The sequence below is a fragment of the Stegastes partitus genome, unplaced genomic scaffold, assembly GCF_000690725.1.
Source record: "Stegastes partitus isolate 25-593 unplaced genomic scaffold, Stegastes_partitus-1.0.2 Scaffold31, whole genome shotgun sequence".
Lineage (NCBI taxonomy): Eukaryota > Metazoa > Chordata > Actinopteri > Pomacentridae > Stegastes > Stegastes partitus.
This window is the reverse complement of record NW_007577762.1, coordinates 1,220,741-1,228,097: the sequence shown is the minus strand read 5'-3', so window position 1 is coordinate 1,228,097 and position 7,357 is coordinate 1,220,741.

The following is a 7,357-nucleotide window of genomic DNA, read 5'->3' as shown; positions in this document are numbered from 1 at the left end:
AGCACCAGGACTGATTGTTCACACTAAACCCCAACCAGCCCCGACATGAGAGGTTGCTGGTTTTATAGCCAGGTGTGGTGATTGCTGAAGTGGAGGAGTGGTGCTGGTCCAATCAGATGTAACTGGATGCAGGAGGAACAAGGCTGAAAGTAGGTCAGGAGCTCCAGGACAATCATTGCTGATGTCTGGCAGGTGTGGTTCTGGAGCATTGTCTTCAGCTGGGCCTTCACAGACCATCTTCCACCACAATGATCACAAGTCCAGATAACAAAACACACAAACACCGTGGGCCATAACAGTCAATCATTTCTGGATATGGGGACTCCTTCTGATGGAGCTCTCAGCGCTGCCTCACTTTTCCTGCGACCTAAATAAATTCTACATGAACTGAAGATTTCCTCCAGTTTGTTGTTGGGCTTCCAACTAAAGAACATAATTAACGTGATTTACGGCTGCGTTTCACATCTACAATAAAGAAATGATCTCATTATCAGTTATCTTCTCTGATAAGCTTTACAACCCTCGTGAATAAAATCAGTCATTTTGATGAACTGGACCTTTAATGTCATGACCCAGCCCTGGCCCGGTCCCTCCCTGTCCTCCTTCTCCCTCCTTGTCTGTACTCATCAGCTCAATCACTGACATCTCTCCACCAGATCATTGACTCAGCTACCTGTGTCCCAGCCACTGCTGCTCAGCTGCCATGCCATGAAAAATCTCCCCACTGCCCAGGATCCTCCAGCTGCTCCTTGGTTTCCAATCCACCATCCAGTCCTGCCCACAGCCTGCTCCTGCCAAGCCCTCATCGCCTCGACCCGTTCTGCCTGATCCTGACAGGACAGCAGATGAAGAGCAGCAATAGGATGGAACAATAAAGATGGATAGAAGTATTTTGAAGGTCGGTGAGGCCAGAGGCTGCAGGTCAGGACGTGAAGCTCCGGATCCACAGACGTCCACAGAGAGAACCGGCACAGGACCTCGGGGGAAACACAGAGTTTGTGACATGTAAGGAGAGGAGCCCAGTGCATCATGGGAATCCCCCGGCAGTCTAAAACTATAGCAGCATCACTCAGGGACAGTTCAGGTGATCCTCTATCAAAGAGGAATGTTTTAATCCTAATCTTGAAGCAGAGAGGGTGTCTGCCTTCAGAACCCAAACTGGGAGCTGATTCCACAACAGAGGAGCTGATAGCTGAAGGCTCTGCCTCCCATTCTGGTTCTGGAGACTCTGGACCCACCAGTAGACCTGCAGTCTGAGAGCAAAGGGCTCTGTTAGGATGATACGGTACCATAAGGTCTGTCAGGTCAGATGGAGCTGCTCATGAAGAGTTTTATACGTTAGAAGTAGGATTTTATTTTTTAAAATGTATTTATAAAGATATTTTCGGGGCTTTTCTGCCTTTAATGGATAGGACAGTGACAGAGTGACAAGAGAGGGGAAAGGACCTGCAGCAAATGAGCCGCTGGCTGGAATCGAACCGCTGCATCGGGGACTATAGCCCCTGTACGTGGGTCACCTGCCCAACCTGTTGAGCTATCCGGGCGCCCGAGAAGCAGGATTTTAAATTCTATCCTGGATTTTGCAGGGAGCCAATGAAACCAACTGAAACCCAAACTCAGGTGTTAATGTCTCCTTCAGGATATCAGTATCTGGAACTCCCAACTAGTCAGTCAGAACTGATGACGCCTCTTGGATGAGAGGTGGAACGTCTTCAAGGAACTCTACGATGCTACGATGAATCTACCAGAACAACCTAATGACCTGGATGACTGAGAACCTTCACAGACAGTCCCACAGTCACTGGAGTTAAAACGTCTAACTTTACAGCAGAAATAAACACGTGTACAGCCTGGTACAAAACCATGTTTTGGTCTCTAAAGCTAGTTCGACCTATTCTTCATCACTCTCTCTCCCTCTGTCTATCTCTGTTTTTTATTTTTTATTTTTAGAAATCTCTCTAAAATGAAGGGCATGGCTGCTTTAAGTGACTAGTTGGGGCCGTCACAGGACCGTCCACCGTGGCCCAAAGATGTTTACATGATCTGCCTTAGCTCCACCTCCATGTTGATTTTTGGATTAGCTGGGACTTAGGAGGAGTCCAAGATGGAGGCAGCTGGGACCGTCACACTGGTCTTTAAAACCGCTTTTCAGAAAAAAAAACTATGGGTGACATCACTGAGGGTTGGTCAAAGTTTTCTATGCATGTGTTCGGTACAAACACTTGAACCCTGGACCACTGTCAGCGCACACACTGAACGAACAACTAGTGAAAAGACATTTACAAAAAACTGTGTTGGATTAGAATTGCTGCCTTAACATTTATTACATAATGAAATCAAGCAAAAATACAGCTTCAGTGCTTCAGTGTTTGGGATGATGTGTCTCCAATATAACAATACCTTCTTGGGACAGGTAGTCCAGACATGTTGTCAGCTGGAACCACGACCTAAAAACTACATCCAAAATCTGTCTCTGCACCATTTGTGTTGTTCAAACAATATTGTTTTTAAGGGGCAGAAACATGCAGACACACTGGTGAGGTTCTTTAAATTGTATTCTGTGTGCACCACAACCCCAAGAGGTCATTGTTTTTCTTACGGCGTCACCAGATGTTCCATCCCTAGAACATTCTCAGGTATTATTCCACAGTAACTTCAGCGCAATGTGTAACCTCTGATTAGGCGCTAACATCTCCGTCCCCGGTGGGCAGAAGCGCTTCTATTCCTCACGATGTCTGTAATAAAACAGCCCTGAAGGCGTGCTTAGTCTAAAGAGCGAAATGCTGAATGACTCTGTAGAACACATAATGAAGGGTCATTTGCTCATTGCCGTGGATAATGTCAGACACGTTATTAATTACGTGTTGCTTTGAAGCCTTATCGAGTGCTGGATTAGAGAACGAGGTGCCGAGACTTCAGGATTCAGGAGAGTAATCTTGTTATGACAGACAAACATCTCTGGTGCTCCCACTCGATTCATTCTCCTCCAAGGAAACACAAACGCTTAACACAGACGGTGCACTATGCACAGGAAACGTCTTGTGTCTTGTTTCCAGGCAGTTTGGTTGACTTTCTGGGAGAGATTTATGTTAGAACAACTTCGGGGCGGGTGATACCAGAGATGTGCAGACAGTGTGGTTATGCCTGATGCCTTTTTAAGTCCTCCCACTTCCCATATGCTGCTGGATAATACATTTTAAAATACAATCTAAAGGCTGGAGGTTTTAGATCATCTAAAGCTGTGATACATGGACATAAATAGACATTTCTCTGCTATTTTATGCCTCATAAACATTTTATTTAAGGGTTTTGATGGTAAAATCATCACTTTGTTCAAACTAATTACTAGTTTGTGTGCTTCTGTGAGACTGTCGCTGTGCTGAACATCATTTCTGTGTTAAATGTGCTAGAAAGAGGTTCAAGCAGCAGCAGCAGCTCTGTCAGCTCCACCAGCAGCACGTACATGTTACGTTGCTGGCTGACGCCCTCTGTTGGTTGTCCTCACGCATGTTTTGAACTGTAGACGTGGTGAACGGACTGGAAACCGTTCCGTCATGCCCAAAAATGGTGCAAAGAAGCTTTGGGCCAGAAATGAGTGACACCGGCATCCAAGAGGCGAAAGGTGAGACAGGGAGACAGTTTAACGGCAACAGGGAAATGTTTTTGATGCTGAAACACACAAGAAAATGTGTGTCTCCATGAGTGGAGAAAGAAAAAAAGAAGGTGATGTGTAAATCCACAGGGAGTGCGACCACGGGGCCGAAGGGGCAGATTCACCCCCGCAGGAAAATAAAACCATGAAGCATGTTATTTGAAAGATGATGGTAGCAATTGAAGAAATGTGAGGTTTGGACCCATCATGAGGGTTTTTAGTGAAAACATAGGATTGAGAACGATCAACATGTCAGTGGCCTTGGACAAAATATAGATTCATAAAAAAACGGAGTCCTTTCTGCAGCTTTGATCTTGACAAAATGAATCACATCGACGCTGTTTCTTCATCCAAAAATATCCTGTTACTCCAACCTACAGTATTTAAATCTGAAACAAATGGCGTCATTTGTGATTCTGGACTAAGCCAGCAGCCGCTCTGAAGCTGACGGCGTTCTTGCATCATGTGTTGGCATGCGGCGAGCGATGACCTCATCATCGTAGTGTTTATGGATCACTGGGCCGCTGGCCTTGATTTCTGTTATTAAATTATGGGAAATTCATTCTTTTTATTGAAGGAGTGGCTTCTCAAATCCAATAAGAGAGTCAGCAGTCCTTGGTCAGAGAGCCTTCACCATTCAGAGGCAGCAGCAATGTCATTGTCCTCTGAAACATGCAGCCGAGGTGTGGAGCTCATTTACAGGATCGCTGCCTCCTAAAAGTGACTAAAAACTAGAAGGTTGATAGATCAAACACTAGAAAGAGATTCCTGGTGATTTGAAGACTGCTTGGTCACAAACTGCCTCTGATGGTGTCTGGTCAGTTAGCTCAATGCTAATAGTACGCTACATGTGAGCCTCATTTGAAGTCGACCAGCACCAGATGCTGGTGGCGTGAACGTTTACAGGAACAGCCTCGTGATCTACTGGTTCCACTGCGGTGGAGTGTCTGACAGCTGTGACGACAATGTTCACTCAAAACTCACCAAAACATCGACTTATTCAAGTTCTTTGAACACAAAACTAGACCAGTGGAGGTTTGTTTGGCTAACCTGTTTCACACTGATCAAATTGTTTATGGTGATGTTAGAGAAGAGAAGACTGCTACTCACCGAGGAGTACTCAACCATCTGAGTTTAACCAATTAGCATTTGTCTCCTCTGAGTTTAACCAATCAGGGTCGAGACTCGTGCCACGGGGGCAGTTCCTGCACGTTGGAGCATGTAGATGTTTGTGCCACCCTGCAAGTTCCTGCAGTGGAGAACAGCTGATTATCTCCAACAAACTGTGTTCTAGTGTGTATTAAAGTACGTATTAGCAGATGCTGATCGTCTGACGTGGTGGACCGTTTTGATTTGGCAAAACTAGAGATACTGTAGTTTTTGTCCCACAATGCAGTTTGCCGGCTGACAGCTTAGTTAGATCCTCTTGTCTGGATAAAGGTGTGCAGAGGCCGACTAAGGTCATTTCTCTTGCTTATACTTCTTTAGTTGTTTGGCGGAGCTAAGTGAAGGATGCGACTGCGGTGTTCCCCCAAAACAGTGATGGGTGGAACATTTGCAGAGAGACGAGCGCTGTGATTAAAATGGATAAAAAACACTAGCAGTCTGCCTTACTGCACGATCCAAACCCTCTGTAAAACACTTTCAGCATGGAAGTCTGCTGTCCAGAGGTTGTTTTTGTTTCCCCCCGGTAACATACAGATAGCAGAAGGGGAGAATAAATCTTCTCTGTCCAGAATGTGAGCATTGCTGTCCTCAGAGGGATGTCCTTTATCCTCCAGATGCAGGTGAACTGCTGAGTCTTGTCCTGAGGAGCTGCTCTCCTGTGTTGAGCCATACGCTGGTGAAGCTGTTGGTTGGTCTGCCCCATGTGCATTGGACTGCATACAACATTGCTTTGGGGGGAACCCGTTTTTTTCAGCTACTCCAGCTACATATGGAATGACAGTGTTGTTCCTCATGCTCTTCCTTTCCTCACTGTTTGTAGTGGTGCTGTGTTTTCCAGAACTTTTCACTGATTTGATGAAGGCCCAGTTGGAGCTTTCCTAATGTAAGTATGCTCCTTCTTCTTTCCCTCTGGATTGGAAGAAACGTTCTCAGCCCAGTGCTGAAAGGTTCTGATGAGCTTGTGTTCCAGTGGGTGGTGGGAATCAAACAGTAGATATTGGTCTGTGTGGAGTTTGTATGTTCTCCCTGTGCACCATGGGTTCCCTTCAGGGTTCTCCGGCACAGTCCAAAAAACATACTGAGGTTCATCTGGGATAGACTCCAGCCCCCCATCACCCTAGTGAGCATTAAGCGGTGTATAGATGATGGATGGATGGACGCTTTTGGACTAACTGGGACACGAACCGGGGATCTGAGGTGACGGTGCAACAACTGAGCCACTGTTCAGCCCCAACCATAGACAATCAATCATATGTTAGATAAGGCGGAACTTCTGGTAAGCCAGAAAATGGAGGAGAAGCATCAAATATGTTGTGTAAGGGTCGTATTTGAACCCAAACATGACATTTTTCTAAACCTTTTTAAACCAACAGACACCCAGAGTCTGATTCCCGGTTGTTACATCTCATCATCGTATACCAGGGATCTCCAACTGCGGTCCTGGTGAGCTACTGTCCTGCAGGGTTTTTCCGTACTGCAACAGATTTGACTCAAATTAATGGATCTCCAACAGCTTGTTGTCAAGTTCTACACAAGTCCGTTAACGATCCAATAATGTGAGTCAGGTGTGTTGCAGTAACGTCTAAAACCTGCAGGACAGGAGCTCACGAGGACCGGAGCTGGAGATCCCTGTCCTATATCATTTTTCTCTGCCTTCTAAAACAACAAGCACAAGACTATTCTGATCTGAAGCCCCTACCAGCATCAGTGTGCCTTTAAAAATCAGTTAGCTATTTTGTCATACATCAGCTAAAGCAAATCTATAACGTACTACATCAGGTTTTGTTTAGAACTGGGACTTTCAGGTACAATCATTTGAACGTACTTCTTCTATAACAACCAACTCAGGGCCAAAGTAGAAAGCAGAAGGCTTTGGGTTGCATGTGAGGGCTGAAAGAAAAATCTGCGGGTTGACGAGACGCAACTCAACCTGCATGACTCACTGCATGAAACGTAAGCTGATTCAGCAGGAAAAGGTCATTCCATATCTTATTGAGCAGATAAAGGAAAGGGGAGCAGTCCTTTAATTAAAATGTGATAATAGGTAGTTTGGTTCATGAGGGGGCTGAAACCTCCTCGGTTAAAGATGCAGTGTGTGTTCCTCTGGACATCTTCGGCCCCTGGAGCAGGATTGATCTTTGGCTCGCACAGGAGAGCCTGGCCTCCTCCAGGCTTAAGGGCCACACACCTGTGCATGCATCGGGGCCGGATAAGCCCAGATTAAGCTAAAGTTACCAGCTCTCTCCCTGCAATGTCATTCAAAACCTCAACGGCAACCGCGCCGCGGACAAAGCGCCTTTTGGGCTGTCCTAATAAACGCCATTAGCTTTGAGACATCAAACATGGAGGATTATGGGATTTTCTGGCTCGAAAAAAGATGGAGGGTCTGGGGGACTCCCTCGCTCAACCGTCCTTTCTCTGCAGAGATTACGCTACAATTTGTTTTCCTTTTTCCGCCATTTTGTATGTCCCTCCTCCTTCTGCAGATTCCACACACACACACACACACACACACACACACACACACACACACACACA